Source organism: Lacerta agilis, chromosome 1 (assembly GCF_009819535.1).
Source record: "Lacerta agilis isolate rLacAgi1 chromosome 1, rLacAgi1.pri, whole genome shotgun sequence".
Taxonomy (NCBI): Eukaryota; Metazoa; Chordata; class Lepidosauria; order Squamata; family Lacertidae; genus Lacerta; species Lacerta agilis.
The window spans coordinates 43,518,825-43,536,741 of record NC_046312.1 but is presented as its reverse complement, the minus strand read 5'-3'; the positions used below and the strand labels follow the sequence as shown (position 1 = coordinate 43,536,741).

The 17,917-nt window shown below is 41.6% G+C and overlaps 1 protein-coding gene across 5 annotated transcripts in view; it reads right to left on the bottom strand.

Annotated features, from left to right (window-relative positions):
* NUMB (NUMB endocytic adaptor protein) overlaps positions 1-17,675 on the bottom strand; it is a 57,318-nt gene extending 39,643 nt beyond the window's left edge. For 4 of the 5 annotated variants that reach the window (XM_033146312.1, XM_033146339.1, XM_033146329.1 and 1 more), the window contains exon 1: positions 17,561-17,675. The gene's annotated coding sequence lies outside the window, so the exon portion shown is untranslated. Of the gene's footprint in view, positions 1-17,388; positions 17,413-17,560 lie in introns of those variants that run through there. The other variant, XM_033146319.1, reaches the window with a different exon arrangement.
* Between the last annotated feature and the right edge of the window lie 242 nt (positions 17,676-17,917).

Genomic DNA, 17,917 nt, shown 5'->3' with positions numbered 1-17,917 from the left:
TAATTAGGATAATTCCCCTCAAACAGAAGATATTTTCAATAATGGTTGGCTCAACTGTGACCACCTTCACCCATACCAATTTGCCTAGTCACTGGGCTCATCAGAGACTATTCTCTGGGTATCATCTTCTGAGGTTCAAGCACATTGGTGACCAGATATAGTATATGAAATCCGATTAGGAAAGGGATCTCATTTTTATTCACATCAGTCTTGACACTGAAACACTACTGTATTACTGACTTGTTCTTTTGTCAAGAAAGCATGATACTAGCATACTTTTTACATTCAGGAGAACTGCTGTCCTGATCTTCTGCATCCAGAAACAAAGTTGTCTCATCCTTCACAAATATCTCTAGTCCAGCAATTAAATTACACCACACACTACAAGCCTTTCCAATTCACCAAACCAGATTTTCCCAGCAAGCAATAGTTTAGCATTCAAAATTATGCTGTCCGCCTTATATAAGTAGCAAACTTAATTAGTTTAGAGCAGGGGTGTCTAACTCCCTAGAGACTTTTAAAAAAACCACAAAACTGGCAGTGATCTACTCATTGTATTCACCAAAGTTGTTGAGCTTTTTGGGGGGAGCATTGATCAGAGTTCTTGAGCTGTGTGTGTGTTCCCCAGCATTTTCATTTGAAGGGTATTCACAGAAGTGACACGAAATTGAGGCAAACAAACCACAATTTGGATCAACATATGTGAGCCAGCTTAGTAAACCATGGTTAAAGCCACCTGTTACTTTTTAACATTATGCATGAAGCAGATTTGTAATCAGTGTTAAAAACTCAGATATATAAGCTAGGCGTCAAATGGCTCCTTAAACCAGTTTAAGCAAATCTCCTTTAGTTCTTCCCATTGAAAAATCAACTTTAAAAAGATGCCTAGTGGAAAAGCCTCATGACATATTTGTCAGCAATTTGGCAGATTTCTTACCCAGGGACATCTCTTTCATGTTGGCAGTTTTCAGACCTATTACAAAGTTTTCAGACCCACAAAGTACTAGAGGAGAGTAAGTGATTCCATTTTTAGACATTCTTAAACTGTAATGACAGTCTAGGAGGAAAACCACTGAAGCTATCACTTCTGAAGTTTGGCAGGATTCATCCCCTTAGAAGGAGTGACCTTTGCCACCAAATTCTTTCCAATTCTACCCATAAATAAAAGTTAACCTTTAAAGGTGTCCAGCGAAAAAGACCCCACCCAGACTAAGTGGCTTGTAATTTAGCAGGTTTTATCCAGTATAGAGGACTTATTATGCCTGCAGGTTTCTGCAGAAAAGTGAAGAAGTATCACTGTTTTTTTCATTTCCCAATAGTGGAAGTGTCATATTGGAGTTTAAACCAAATTTTGTGGTCCATGCACATCCTTATTAGTTTCTTCTATTGCTTGCCTACATTGGCCGATTTCCGTGAAGCAAGGCAAAGCTTACAGGCACCTGATCTTCCCTATCCATACAAAAAACCTCTAAGAATGAGTGCAAGTATGCTTAGCACATTGTTTTGCCATAAAAAACTTACATGACAAACAGAATGCTTAAAAGTTTCGAAGACAGCAATTTATGTTTCTAGTTATATTATATGCTAATCACTGCACAGCCTGCCGGCGCCTCAGTTAAAGTTCTGGGGAAATGCTTTTTAAGTAATTGAATCAATCGTCTGACAAGCACAAAACAATTTAAGCTTCAAATACTTTTTATCAAGTTCAGGAGAACTGACTGGGGGCTGTTAAGATCTAATGGTCTTTTGGTCTTTGTTGCTGTTGTTATGTTTGAAAACTGATGTAGGAGATGACAAGAAAATCCTGCCCACTAGACACCAATACCCATTAGGGAAATGTACACTACAGCAGAGCTCAGTTTACAAGTAAATTGTTTTAGGTCTACAAACTGCTTGAAAGTTAAGTTCCAAGCCTTTATATATTGATGTGGAGATTTGCTACAATTAAAGGTAAAGGGACCCCAGACCATTAGGTCCAGTCGCAAACGACTCTGGGGTTGCGGCGCTCATCTCGCTTTACTGGCTGAGGGAGCTGGTGTACAGCTTCCGGGTCATGTGGCCAGCATGACTAAGCCACTTCTGGTGAACCAGAGCAGCGCACAGAAATGCAGTTTACCTTCCCGCCTGAGCAGTACCTATCTACTTGCACTTTGACGTGCTTTCGAACTGCTAGGTTGGCAGGAGCAGGGACCGAGTAACGGGAGCTCACCCCATCACAGGGATTCAAACTGCCAACCTTCTGATCGGCAAGCCCTAGGCTCTATGGTTTAACCCACAGTGCCACCCTTGCTACAATTACTCAAAGTTAAAAAAAGGCACCAAGTATGTTCCCAGGGACACTGTTTTTCAACCATCCAGAAGGTGTACATGGACACCAAAGCAATAGCTATGACCTGAACCCAAATTAATCCAAGGTGTAAACTAGGGTTAGAGAACCTCAGGTCTAGGGGCCAAATGTGGCTATCCAGGCCTCTGTAAGCCATGCCCCTGCCCAGGCCACCTTCCAAACATCTCTGGCTCCACTCTGTCCTCAAGTGTTTTTCTCCTGTCTTTGAACTGTAATAATGCCTCCGGCTTGCCTAAAGTGAGCAATGTTTGTGTGGGTTGGTGGAAAACACCTGCTAGTGTGGCTAGAATGTAGTCTACTGTACAAAGGTTAAGAGCACATCCACTGATTGGCTGACTTTTGCTTCTCGCCATAATCACCACTGCCATGGTGGCTTCCAGAAAATTCCCCACAAAAGAATTCAGTCCTGATGTTGATAAAGGTTCACCAACCCTCCGCTAAAACAACAATTCCCACCACCACCCCAAGTCCAGGAAATGTGCAATTTAAGACCTGATTGCATAAAGTTCTTCAGTGAACACAGCTGATTTAGTCGGACGTTTTCTTGCAGTTTGGTGACTATGCGCAAATGCTGTTCCTGTGTGGTTTTGGAGACTTGGAGTCATCACTACAAGTTGCAGTATAGTAGTTGTGAAATGAACATTGCTCACGATGCAACTGAAAGCATTATTTAAGGCAGGTAAATGTTGCCTCCCAGAAAACTAAGCAAGCAAATTTTAAGTACCAGAAAACAGACCCATGCAGAGCTTGTCTTGTGCCCAGCTGCCCCCCACCTGCCAGGAAGTCTCCTGGTGCACTGCAATGAAAGTATCAAATATTCCTGCAACAACTAGAATCAAGTGCAAATACTGAAACTAAAGAAGCTAGTTTTCCTACTTGGCATAAACACACCATTGCAAGGGGGTTGCTCAGGCAGCCATTGCAGTTTAGCAGTAAAACACAGAAGAGCTGCACGTGGCATATACTGAGAAGAGGTTTAAATGCTTTTGCATAGACATGCAATAAGCTCCTATGCACGATAGAAGCTTTTGATAGTTAGGGTTCAGTTTTTTCATCAGATTGCCTTGCAGAGTTGAACATTATGGAATCATAACCTAGCTTGGAATAGACGGACACGTTGTGGATTTATATTAGACACGTGTTATTTACTTCAAATGAGAGAGAAGAAAGCCCTCAGAAAGTTTATTGGTTTTGTGAACTGCACATTTCCATTTGGTAAGAATGTAGGTTTTTTCAGCACCATTGTCTACAATTTAGCCTCTACAACTGCTGAGGTGTCTAGCTGAATCTAAATGCAAGTCCCACCTTTGCCAAAGTGACAGTCTAAGTTTGAAAAAAGTGTATACCCACTTAATACAGTCCATCAGTATAAATAGACAAAAAATTCTGAACAAACACACATGTTCAAGAGTAAGAACATAAGAAGAGTTCTTATGGATCAGGCCAACCTGATCTGTTCTCAGTGGCTAACTAGATGCCCATGGGAAGCTCTCAAATAGGACACAAGCTGAACAGTGTCTCTCCACCTGTGATTCCCAGCAATTACTATTCAGAGGCATACTAGATAGCTGTTGTGGCTAGTAGCCACTGATAGCTTTATCCTCCAAGAATTTGTTTAATCCTCTTTTAAAACCATCCAAGTTCATCACTATCATTGCCTTTTTGTGGGAGAAAATTCCATCGTTTAATTATACATTATGTGAAGTATTTTCTATTGTCTGTCCTGAATCTTTCAACATTCAGCTTCATTGGATTCCCTGAAGTTCTAGTATTATGAGAGAGAGAGAAACTTCTCCCTATTCACTTTCTCCACACCATGCACAATTTTATATCCCTCTATCATATCCCCCGTTACTCATATTTTCTCTAAATTATGAAGTTTCAAACGCTGCAGCCTTTCCCTGTATCAGAATTGTTCACTCTTAAACATATCACCTCCTCTAAAGTAAACAATGAAATAGATATAAGCAGGTTCAACATGGGCAACGTTTTCAAGCCATCATTGTTCATATTCTTTGCACAGCAACTACTGGTTTAAAAAGGAATGAGGCCTTTTAAACTTAGTGCCACAGTGAACTTAAAAGGTGGGGGAGGTAACCTTCACCAACAGACATTTGTTATCTCTAAAATTATCTATAAACACATCTCAACTTATGTTATACGTAGCATGCAAAGGTTAGGCTGATCTGTAGGTGACCGAGGGCTGTAACTTTGTGCCTTCAAACCCCTGAAGTTCCCAAATTTGCTCCTAGTTGCTACAGACATCAGGATTTTGCTGCATATGCCTCTTGTTTACTTTGGATGTGTGCCTGCACTGCTGCAAGGAGAGAAAGTATACAGCAGCCTTCCAGATGCTGTTGGGACTCTCAGCCACCATCAACTCCAGACAGCATGGCCACTGTTCAGGATAATGAGAATTGTAGTCCAGAACATCTGGAGAGCACCAGGTTGGGAAAGACTGGTGTACAGCATAGTGTTCAAATAAATCAGGAAACCGTTCTTAAACCAGGGAGTAGAAAGTCAAATAAGACCTCTCCTCACCCCAGAGGGGAGAATTTGCAAGCGGGGGCCATTTCCCATGCTGGCAGGGGGCGTGTTCCGACCCCCGCCTTTGCCCCTCCTTCCTGCTGCACAAGCCCCATAGCCAGCCAATAGGACTGCCTGGGGGCGGCGCCAGGCTGCAGTCACCAGCCTGGGCACTGCCATCTTCCTCAATCTGCCCCTGCTCGCCATTAACCAAAAATCATGTGTCCGTGTGTTTTATTTACTCCATGCGGGGGTGGGTCATCGACTCGCAATTGTCCTTTTCACAAGGCATTTCAAAGGATAGCAATTTTACTTTGAATTCAACCAAGGCATGAATCTCCGATAGCCAAAATCACAATATTCATTTAATCTGTCCCACATTTCCCTCTTCAACACACTATATTCACTGGCTATCAGTAGCATGCAACTGCAATAATTTACTGTTGCACTGTTTTGAATGTCACCATTCCTTTTTCCTCTTCCGCCCACTCCACCCACTCCACTTGTGCGAACTTTGGAAGCTAAGGATTAGTCAAAGAATGAACGAACAATGTGAAAGATAGAAGGTCCAAAGGGCAAAAGTTCCAGCTATTTCTGGTTAACTGCTATCAGCATGATTTTATGATCTATCTCTACCAGGAAGAGTATCAGACAAAGTTTACCAATCTAGTCATTTAGATTCCTGGATTTTTAGTATTCTGTAGTGTTTTTGCAGCACATTTATTTATTTGTTTACTGAATATCTATACCACCCTTCATCTGAGGATCACGGGGGGGGGGGTAAAATAAAGAAAACATCTCCCCGTCTCTCTCTCTCTCTCTCTCACTCACACACACACACACACACATATAACAGAATTTAACAAGTACTGTATAATGTCCTACATTGATGAAACTGTAATTTCCTACATCTTTAAAAAAAACCTGTAATGCATGCAAAAAAAAATGTATAGAACTACCAAGAAAAGAAGTACAGGTGTTGTGGGACTGAACAGTTTAAAAATCAAAAACATCCCTGACAAAAGATAAAGTAAACAGCTCTACCTACCTTTCTGCAAGAGCTCTTCCCCACCCAGGCTATCTTCTATTCACCTCATCTACAGCAACATGGTGCTTATCTCTTTCCCGAAAACCATGTGCTTGTGTGGCTGATGCCAAATGTTATGTCAATTACTCTATTTCTAAGTGGCATGATCAAAAGATTTGGTATACACAGGCACAATTTAGATGCTGAACTACCAGCTTGCTATACAACAGCTTCGTAGCTGGGAATGAGCAATAGTCCTCACTCCTTGCACACACACACACACACACACACACCCCATACGTACATACTGGTTTAATTAAAACATTGTTAGCTGTAATGCCCAAAATGGGAATAGTGGCTTAATGGTCAGCCAGGATAGCTCAGTCAGCAGAGCATGAAACTCTTAATCACAAGGTTGTAGGTTTGAGCCCCACATTGGGCAGAAGTTTTGTGGTTAAACTAGATGACCCTCGTGGTCCCTTCAAACTCAACAAATCTATGATTCTATGATGCTTTAAGATCCTGATTAGTAAACTAACTTCTAATTGTCGTTTGATAAAAGATTAAAGCAATCAACAGGCCTTATTATTGAACTCCCTGCAATCTACACATTCTTATATTTTAAAATTTTGTTTGGTTAAATTGCCCTGCTGTTCCCATATCATGAAATATTTAATACAGTTCATGATCTCAGTTTACTTTCTGTGGACCAGCACTATATTCATTAATTAGTACATTCTTTTCACAAGCTATTGCTCCAAAACACAGTTCTCCTCTACATTGCTACTGCATCAAGACTACTGTAGCACTCCAATATGACAGCAGAGGGACAGGGCATCAAATTCTACTGCTTAGTACGGTTCTCTCTAGAACTCAAATTGCATTACCCTACTTGTGTTTTAAAATGGTACTTGAAGCAGTCATCAGCTCACAGCACCACAATTCATTTTATCCAAGCCAAAGTTTCAGATTTCCTAATCTAGCAGGCGTGTTGAACAACTGCTATACCATGGTAACTATGTCAGGAACACTGCAGGTTAACTTGCTTCCTTGCATTATTCACTTGCATCACTTCCAATGTACATACCTCATTATCTGCCCCCAAATTAGGAAGTTATTCTGTCTGCATGAACTAGGCTTCATTCTGGGGCCAAGACAATATATACATTTTGTATAGATTCCATAATCTTCAAGTATTTTTGTGTTCTTGCAAAATATGCCCACCTACATAACTACTGTAACTCTTATTTTTTCAACACAATGGCTCAGGAAGTGAAATAAGATCCTACAAAAAAAAAATATTTTTCCCCTTCCAGTAGCACCTTAAAGACCAACTAAGTTTGTTCTTGGTATGAGCTTTTGTGTGCATGCACACTTCTTCAGATACCTACAGATCCTACAGATACTGTGTTCTCCCTCCTTTATTTTATTTACAACAGGAACTTAATTTGCACACAACACAGGAAGACAGACTAAAGTGTAACCACACTTCTCAATCAGTACTTTCACTTTTTACATATAGCAAGTTATTTCATCTTGCCAATGCTTTGAGCAAGGTAACTGAGCATGTTATACTTGCACCAATTCCCATCCATTGTCAGTTGTGATGCCCCAAAGAGCTGCAGTTTATAGCTAAGCTACAGTTAAAGCCATGGTTTTCCCAGTAGTAATGTATGGAAGTGAGAGCTGGACCATAAAGAAGACTGATCGCTGAAGAATTGATGCTGTTTGAATTATGGTGCCGGAGGAGACTCCCGAGATTTCCATGGACTGCAAAAAGATCAAACTTATCCATCCTTAAAGAAATCAGCCCTGAGTGCTCACTGGAAGGACAGAACCTGAAGTTGAGGCTCCAGTACTTTGACCACCTCATGAGAAGAGAAGACTCCCTAGAAAAGACCCTGATGTTGGGAAAGATGGAGGGCACAAGGAGAAGGGGACGACAGAGGATGAGATGGTTGGACAGTGTTCTTGAAGCGACTGGCATGAGTTTGGCCAAACTGTGGGAGGGAGTGGAGGATAGGGGTGCCTGGCATGCTCTGGTCCATGGGGTCACGAAGAGTCGGACACAACTGAATGACTGAACAACAACAACAGTCTAGGCACTGCAGGTCAACAAGTGCTCGACTATAACATGACACTGACCCACCCTGCTGTGTTTGGCAAAATTTAGTTTTCATTATTCATTAACTAGATATTCAAGACTTTGTATCAATACCAATGACATTTTAAAAAGTATTTAAGAATTGATCAATCTTACCAAAAACAGTCAACTGCCTTGCTAAATGACAGTCAATTCTTAAGTTTTCAACATCTGGCTAACAGAGCCTCCAGGAAGCTCATATGCAAGAAATTATGTTGATGCCCATCCAAAATTTGCCCCCAGCCCCTGATACTTAGTAGTATGTTGCCTCTGAACATGGAGGTTCTATTCCTAGTTATCAAGGCCAACAACTGTTGAAATGTCTATATAATATATATAACATGTACTTGCTTCATCCTTCTTGCAAGAAGTCATCATATGGTTATACAGTGGTACCTTGGTTTTTGAACGTAATCTGTTCTGAAGACCGTTCGAGTTCTGAAACGTTCGAAAACCAAAAACTCATATGGAAGCCTCAATACGGAAGCTGTGTGGCATGTTCGAATTCCAAGGCGTGTTCAAAAACCGAAGCATTTACTCCTGGGTTTACAGAGCTCCTGCAGCCAATCCAAAGCTCCTGCAGCCAATCCAAAGCCGCGGACGCCTCTGAGCAACGCCCCTTCCTTACCGCTGAGGTGGCCGCGTATGGCCAAGAGCTGAACAGAAGGAAGTGGCGGCGGCAGCGAGGCTGCCTCCGCGACCCAGGCCAGAGGCATGGGCTCTGCGCTCCACGGACACCTGGCCGAGGCAGAGGACATCAACACCGCCGCAGACAAGGTGGTGGCTGCGGCGTGAGTGGTGGTGGGGGTCCTTTCAGGAGAGGGTGGGTCTGGCCCCCCACAAGGTCTGAGGGGCAGTGGACTAGCCCCCTCCAGAAAATGTTTGCTGACCCCTGGCCCAAAGCCTAGAAACTAGCATTTGAGCACCCCTTGGCACACTAGCATCCTCCTATTTGCCATTTGTGACAGCTCTCTACCCTCCATCCATTTCTATTTCCTAAACAGCAATTTTAACTATTGGCACAAGAAGTGTGGATCTGAGTGATCTGTGAGCATTACTGAATGATTTATTATTTTGTTGGATAGTCTGTATTATTTTGTAACCATTTTATCATTCTGTACCATTGCAATTAGCACTTCAAGTTGCAAAATTATTTAACTGTTTGCCATTTTGCATGAACACCATTTTATCCACATTTATCTTGCAATTTACTGGTGCCCCCAAGCAAGTGTGAATGGGCATTAACATAATGTAATAACCCCTATGGCATGCAGCCATACCCAGACTGAAGATTGCCAAAAACCATGTTTCCAGGGATACATGCATAACTTGCATGTTCAAGTGCACACAAAAATAAGAACACTAGAAAGTGTGGTAACACTAGAGTACCCCATCTGAGATGTAGCTAGGACTGTATTCGGAATGTATCTGTACCAGATTTAACACCACAATTTTAATACAAAATCTTGCTGTGTCCAAACAAACAATAAATACAGTTCTAATATGCTATTACCATGGAAAAATTGTATAATATCCATATCTCATATCCATATCTCTCATATATAAATCACTGAGAGCCATTTACCGCATTTACTCAAAGCTAATGCTCACCTTTTTTGGCCAAATTACATTGTGAAAATTAAGGTACGCATTAGATTCAATGGCACATTTACATTCACCAGCTAATACTTTGCTTGGTTTCTAGGTTCTGAAAATTGAGGCATGCAATAGATTCGACGGCACATTAGATTTGAGTAAATATAGTACATCTAAAAAGTTTCCTTTGTCTTCCATCATTCTGTAAGTTTATGAATTTCCATCACTTTCCAAAGTTCAACTGGCCATTATTTAAATTGTAGGCAATAGCTTGATCAGTTTGTTCTTCTGTTTTTGGACTATTAACATAATGGCAGCACCTATTATGTTCCATATCAATCTTTTATGTTTAATGTGGTCATCTAAGCAGCCCAACAGATTTGTTAAAGGATCCAAAACCATAATGCATTACTAGTTTGATTAATATTGTAACTTATCCCCCATATTTCATTATTAAAGGACAAGACTACCATACAGGCAGTGATCATTTTGTGCAGGGGTTCCATTCCTGACCCCCGTGTGCATCAGTGGAATATACATATGCCCATTGCATTCCACCACCCTGTTCCGCCTTCTTCAGGGTCCAAAAGGACCCACGCATTGGCAATCAGGCAAATAGTGCAAAATGGTTGCCACCTATATCTGCATTTGAGGATTCATGCATCCAAACCTTTATCTTCATGACAGATATATATTACTCAAACTGTGAGGTGTCAGATACCACTGGAAAAGCAATTTGTAATAGTATTCTCTTATGTTTACAAATGTGGTTCTTGCTGGCCCCTGACGGCCAATTTGATGCCATTCTTTCTCGAAAATTCCTCTAGCCACAAAGTGATCATTTTCTTCTCGAAACTATTACCCTTGTGTAAATTCAAAGTACATAATAAGGCATATATTTGGGATAACCTTTGTTTTCTTTTCAAACATCAAATCTTCAAAAGTTGTAACTGAGAAAGCCACTTAATGAGGCATTGTTTTCTTCAAATAACTTAATTGCCAACTGTGGTGATAAGACTAGTAGTAAATTTATACATTTACAATATCCATTACTAATACTTTCTAGATACCTAGTTGTCTTATGGTTCACCCAGGTTATTTCTGTGTGAATAGTGTTTCATATTTGATGTGCTGAAATTGCAAAGAATATATTTTTTTTAACTAGCACCATTTATTCCAATCATTTCCTAAGGGTTCCTAGGCACACACTGCTATAGTTCACGCATCAAATTAAAATGTAATTAAAATTAGCTATGGTTTAATGAGAAAGTAATGTGCTCACACAACTTAAAAATTCTCATTCTGCTGGGAAACAAGCTGGACTCCACCTTGTTGTGACTTCTTAATCTAGGCTCATAGCTTGTTTCTCTCCAAAAGAACCATGCACAGGAAGCGAATAACAATCCTTGGTTATCACTCAAGGCCACTCTGGTTTGTTTCCCAGAAGTGCAGTGGCAGTGAGAGCAGAACGAGGACATTTCAGCAGCATGCACCTAGCACATTAACATTACACAATAGTTTGTTTTAACTATGGTTTAATGTGATGCACAAAGCAGACCAGAAAGCATTCTACTGTGGCCAAGATCACCCTCCTAAATACAGTAGTAGATGCCATGTATGCTAGATCCTGCACTGTCAGGCATCAATGTGCTAAATCTGAGTCCTCTGCTTCTTTATAGCAGACGTACGGAGTGAAATATTTGTGGGGGGAAATCTATCACACATTTCTCCAAAAATACATTGTTTAGAAGATTTGCAACAATCGATTTTGTCAAATTGATCAGTTCCAAATTTGCCATTAACTCCCTAGGAAGCATATCTGTATCTATTATGAACAGCTTTCTAGACTTGGTAAAGCTATATATTATGCCCGGGATCCCCAAACTAAGGCCCGAGGGACTTGCTTATCTGGCCCACAGCGCCCCCCACCGCCTGCTCTTACCGGTGCTGTGCGGCTGCCCACTTCCGGATCAGAGGAGCACCGGAAATAGCTTGTGCGCATGCGTTATTTCCGGTGCACATCCGGGTCAGAGGAGGCCCGTGCACATGCACACAAGATATTTCACGGTAAGTTCGCTGACCCCTGTATTATGCAGACACTGTTCATGAATTTTATTTTGTATGACTATGTTAGTTTTGTTATGGCTTATGCTTATAGTCAAACAAGATTCCTACCATATTAACAGCGGGTGGCGCTGTGGTCTAAACCACAGAGCCTAGGGCTTGCCGATCAGAAGGTCAGCGGTTCGAATCCCCGCGACGGGGTGAGCTCCCATTGTTCGGTCCCTGGTCCTACTAACCTAGCAGTTCAAAAGCACGTCAAGTACAAGTAGGTAAATAGGTACCGCTCTGGCGGGAATGTAAACGGTGTTTCCATGCGCTGCTCTGTTCTCCAGAAGCAACTTAGTCATGTTGGCCACATGACCTGGAAGCTGTCTGTGGACAAACACTGGCTCCCTTGACCTATAGAGCGAGATGAGCACCGCAACCCCAGAGCCGTCCACGAATGGACCTAAAGGTCAGGGATACCTTTACCTATCCCTAGGAAGCATACCTGTATCTATTATGAACAGCTTTCTAGACTTGCTAAAGCTATATATATGCAGACACTGTTCATGAATTTTATTTTGTATGACTATGTTAGTTTTGTCATGGCTTATGCTTATGGTCAAACAAGATGTATTCCTACCATACTAACAGCTGACAGTGCCCAAATTATTTGCTTAACATTTGAACAATGTTAAGTATATGCTACTGAGTTGTTTTGTTTTTGAGAAAAGTACAATACATTTCCAAGAACAGATGTGAATTTCTATGAACATTTAAACCACATTAAGTGTGCATTTTTAATTTGGTCTTTATAAAATATTTCAGCTAAACTACTTTTGTGTAATGAAAAGCGTGGGATAGTTAAACAAAAAAACAGTATTTACTTTTTGCTTTTAAGACAATGCTAAATCAAATCCCAATTAATTAAAGGTACTGGAAAAGTTTCTGAAAACTCTGCACTGCCACTATCAATTGACTTTACCTAGTCTACCACTAGTTCCTGCTTCTTCAGTGGCAGAACCAAGAATGCAGCTATACCCAACACATTTTTTCTTGGGTTAAACTTAAGATCTTCTACACTACACAAAGCAAGGCTGCATTTCTATACACACTTACTTGGTAGTAGTCCCTTTGTATGAATGTAGTGTGTTATGGTCAAATAAGATGTATTACTCGGTGGAAAATACTTCTGAGCAATATGCACAGAATCACGCTATAAGCCTCACCACATTTCAAGATTAACCAAAACAGATATCAATATATGTTTAGTAGCAGAACTGCCTTAAAAGGCAGGTAATTTCATTTAAAAAGTGCAAGATATTAAATATACAGATGTCCATCAATAAAGCTTCCCACCTGAGAACTCTGTAAAGGTAATAGTTCTAAGCTTTTCAAAACTAGCAGAACAAAGTACTCAGAACCATTCCTTCTGTTGCAATTTGAAGATGCAGAATTACAAAAAGTCAGTACAACTCAGAAGCATACCAGGTTTGCATGAGGGGGGAAATGTTGATTTAGTGATTTTCCACAGAACTGTCTCAGCTCTTTCCAATAAAAAAAGAAAGAACGACATAAGCCAGCCAAGGTTTCTCAGAATTTTATAGTTGGCAAAACTAGATGGCTTTAAAATTCTAAATAAGAGTTTAAAGTTATAAAACATATAAGTACTGTGTAATGACTTACTGACTATCCTCCATCCATAACTGTAATTTGCTATAATAAAGAACTACAGAAAATAACATTTCCAGCTTTTGTAAGTCAATATATATCACAAAAATTGTAATAATATTATTCTTGCATGAGAAGCAAAATATAATTTCAGAAGACAGTGTTCAAAACGTTGAAACCTATTTGCTGAAACTTCATTATGTACTCAGCTGTACTCAAACAACACAGTTAGAAGTAACACTGTATTGGTAAGTGTACAATTCCCTGGACCTGCCTCAATCAGGGTAGACGAAAGGTAGAGATTGGGATCAACAGCCAGATCTTTGGTTTTTTCTGCAGTAGATCAGCAAAGATTTCAGATTCCCAATTGTTTAATAGTAGCAACTACAGAAAGGCAGGGTTTGACTAGGCAGGGAAACACCAGATCTGTACCAGTATCCCAGACACAAGATAATCTGCAGATAGGATGCTCCCTGTAGATCTCACCAATGCCAACAATTTGGTATGATGGTTGCATGGTCCTGTCATGCTTGAAACAGGAGTCTGTGATTACAGTGGGCAAAGACTGATATAAAGATAACCACCACCACCCTTAACCATTACTAACTTGAAGAGGCAATATAAGTATATACTGAGTCCACGTTTCGCTCCGCCCGCAAGTACACACAAATCTCTTAGTCTCTTTCATAACGAAAGTAAACCTTTGATTCTGTGGAGGCCCCTCCACAGATTGAGAATCTTGGAAGTTCATTATTTTCCCTTACACAGGGCAATTCCACAGATAAAAAAAGGTTCTTCACTACAGAACTTATCCTCATAAGACAGACTGGGGAGCTGCATGGTTAGGGGAGGGAAGAGGCAACTAAAGATGAACTTTCACGGTAAAGAACATAAGAGACTTCTGGATTGGGACAAAGGCCCATTTAGTCCAACGTTCTGTTCTCACAGTGCCAACCAGATGCCAGTGAGAAGTCTGCAAACAGACCAAAGAAAAAAAGCATTCTGCTGTCTTGCAGTTTCCAGAAACTGGTATTCACCAGTATGTTGTCTCTTCAAGCCAGTTAATGCCAGAAGAGAGCTACAGAGTACAGAATATTTGAAGTACAGTTTACCTATATTCATCACTATGTTTAGACAGCAGACAATAAGGGAATTCTGGCACAGCGTGCAATCTACTTTCACTACCATAGCACATTAGTTACAGCACTTGTTCCTATATAAGGCACATTTTTAGGCATTGCAAGTGTGGAACAAGAGAGGTCATCAACAGACTAAACTTGCAATATATTTTCTTAGAGTCATGAAATTGTTCTCCCAATGTAATATTTTGTCCAGTATTTTATTTCTCTAATAAAATATATTAGCCAATAAACATTTGTATTGCTGATATCTGTTTTATTGGTCTGGGTATTGACAATACCTATTCCAGAGTACTCTAGAGCCTATAAAATCTTCAAAATGGCTCAGGATTAAAGACGTTATCTGATAAGAGTCATTCTCCTAAAACAGTGTAGTAAAGTTACTTAATATTGTATCTTCTGCAAGCAAGACTTTAGACAGAACACTTCAAATGGATTGTTAGTACCAGCCCCCAATTGTGCTGCTTTAAACAGAGTGCAAGATAATATCAGTAAGTATTTTCCCACCAATACTTCCACAACATAAAATCTCCTAAATTTAGAGATTGCAAAATATTCCACTTACATCATCCATTCCCTTCATGGACTAACTGAGGCTTGATACAGCCTCTTGCTCACTCTTTTTTTCTTAAAACTATGTGTGGGCAAGTTGACAGGCGAGATAAATTTATGTGGGCTAGTAACTTTTGTGAGTTTTTGCAAGGTTGAAAACACTAAGTCTTTAAAAACAATGCAAAAAAAACAAAAACAAAACCCTTGCTAGACTACAGCTTGAATTTAATTAAACCGGTATTACATTGTTGCAATAAAGTACCTAGAGTGTTTGCACAAATGATGCTCCAGGCAACACAGGGTATATATATTATACACACTACTGAATTAAGAACTTAAATCTGATTAGGCAAATAAAACTTTGGAAGATGCATCACATTGCTGCGGAAATTATTCTCGTTGTCTCTATGTATTTTCTACTAAAGAGTGCAAATGTCTGAGCCAAGGGGGCTTCAGTGACAGAAAGTATTCATTATGCATCTTGGCTTTGCCACTCTTTGTACAGAACTTGTGTAACAGCAACTTTCCCCACCCCACTGTCTATTTATCTGTACATTAAAGAAGTAATATGATAAAGGACAAGGATTGAACTGAGGAGGAACAGACAATTTATGGTTTTATTTTGCTCACATGACTGATGTCACTGATTTGTTTCCATAAAGAATGGCCAAGAAGGAAAGAATGGAAAAACATTGCAACAATCCGCGGAAAAACTGTACAGATCAGCACTCTTTTACTATGTCAAACATTAAATAGCAGTTGGCCTTAAGAGACCTATCATGATTTTAACTACAGAACAAGTCCAAGGATTGGAGAAGTGAAATATGCGTAACATGCACACTTTGCAGCAGAGAATAACCAGATACAAATGCCATTATGGTTCAACTGTACAGTATTGCTAAACATAATCTTTGCTAAAGATGCCACACACACATTTGAGGACCACAAAAGGTTTTAAGAGTGGCTGGGGAAACCCAGCCAGATGGGCGGGGTATAAATATTATTATTATGACAAATAACTGATTACAACCAAATAAATCATTATAAGTGCTTTATAAGGGTCTTGGAAAACACAACAACCTACACATTAAACAGAATAAATTCTACCAGAAACTTTTAGAGCTTTATGAAAAATTAATGAGCAGGTTACATAAATCTTGTGGATGAAGGAGTTCCAGATGAGAGCTGCTGCAAGACATTACAAGCCAAATAGACACATTTCACAATAAGTACTCAAAGGAAGGATAAAAAAAAATCTCGAGTATTTTGTTATTTAGAAACATGACACACAAAACCTAGTATTTTATGATTCAGTAACTGTTGCACTTTGTATTAATATTAATCCTCTTTAAATATGATATACACTTGCTTTGCGCCCAACATCCTGACAGAAAGATATAAAAAGGAAATGAAGCTCTCCTTTAAAGACCAAAGTAATCATATTGCCAGTGCCAACACCCAATCTTTCAAAGTTTAACCTCGTTGTTTTAATGCTATCACACATCAATTCTGCTTCGCACAAAGCCAAGAAAGATTAGGTGGGACGGCGCTTCGCTCAATTAGCTTATCAGCTCTTTCCCGCCGCCGCCCCCTTTTCCAGGGGTTGCAAAGCCAGGATTCTCCAAAAAGGGTTCATTTACAAACAAGTAGTCCCGAAGACAAAATGAAATATAGGGCAGATATATTCCAAGGAGAGGAAGCCAGTTGGCCACATTCCTTCACGAATCCCACCCTAACTCCCCAGACCGAGCGGGGCCTGGAAGGGAGGCCAGTCCCAGGCAGGCACCCCTGAAGCCGGGAAGGGGCGGCAGGGGCGCCGAGGTCCCTCCGCTCCCGGGGAAGCGAGAGCGGCGCTTCTGCCTCTCCCTCCCTCCTCGCCGCTTCCTGCACTATCCGCCTCTCCCTCTCTCCTTCCTTCCTTCCTTCCGCAGGGCTCCTCATCCGCCCGCATTCCTGGGCCACTCGCCGCAGATCCAGGTTCAGCCTCCAGCCCAGCCGACCATTATATATACTGTAGATATACCCTGTATATATGTATGGAGCCGAGAGACGCCCACCCGGTCCCTTCCTTTCCCGGGCACCTGGAGCGCCCCACCTCCCTCCGGCACCCCGACCTCGCCCGACCTCCCCTTTCGCTCTCCTCCGAGCCGACCCCGCACTCGCACCTACCCGTGCACGCCACTGCACTCATTCACACGTACTCAGCGAGCCTGCTTCTCCCCATCCCCGGATTCCCCGCCGCCGCCGCCGCCTTCCCCACCGACTCCTCTTGAGCGCAGCAGCCCCGCACCTCCTTCCTTCCTTCCTCCTTCCCTTCCTTCCTTCCCCTTTCGAGGCTCACCCACACGGCTTCGGAGTCGACCAGCCCGCACCCAGGGAGCTCGGGCCTTTCCGCCACAGGTCGCCCCGCTGCTCTCCCCGCCGAGCAAGGAGGGAGGAACCTCGCCTCGTCGTCCACGGAAGCCCCTTTCCTCGGCCAAGCACCTACCGGGCCTGGCCGCGCTCGCTCTCACCTGCTACCCGCGGCCGCCTCCCTTTCAGCTCCTCCTCAGCCGCCAAGCAGAGCTGCCTCCTACTCCCTGACAACAACCCACCTCCTTCGCTATCCTCTCTCCTTCCCTACTTGAAGCCTCGCGGGCGCATTGGCTGCTTCGGCCAGAGTCGCTCGTAGGTATTGGTGGGAATTTGAGCCCGTCAAGCCCTCGCTCCGCCTTGTCGTTTCGCAGTATTTGATTCACACCGAAGCATTGATGCCCCCACTTCTTTCCTTGTGTGTGTGTGGTTTTTTTTCTGTCCAAACCGCAAGAAGCGGCAGCTGCGATAGGTCAGAAGAGATGCGATCATTCAGTCTCCGCCTTCCTGATAAAGTA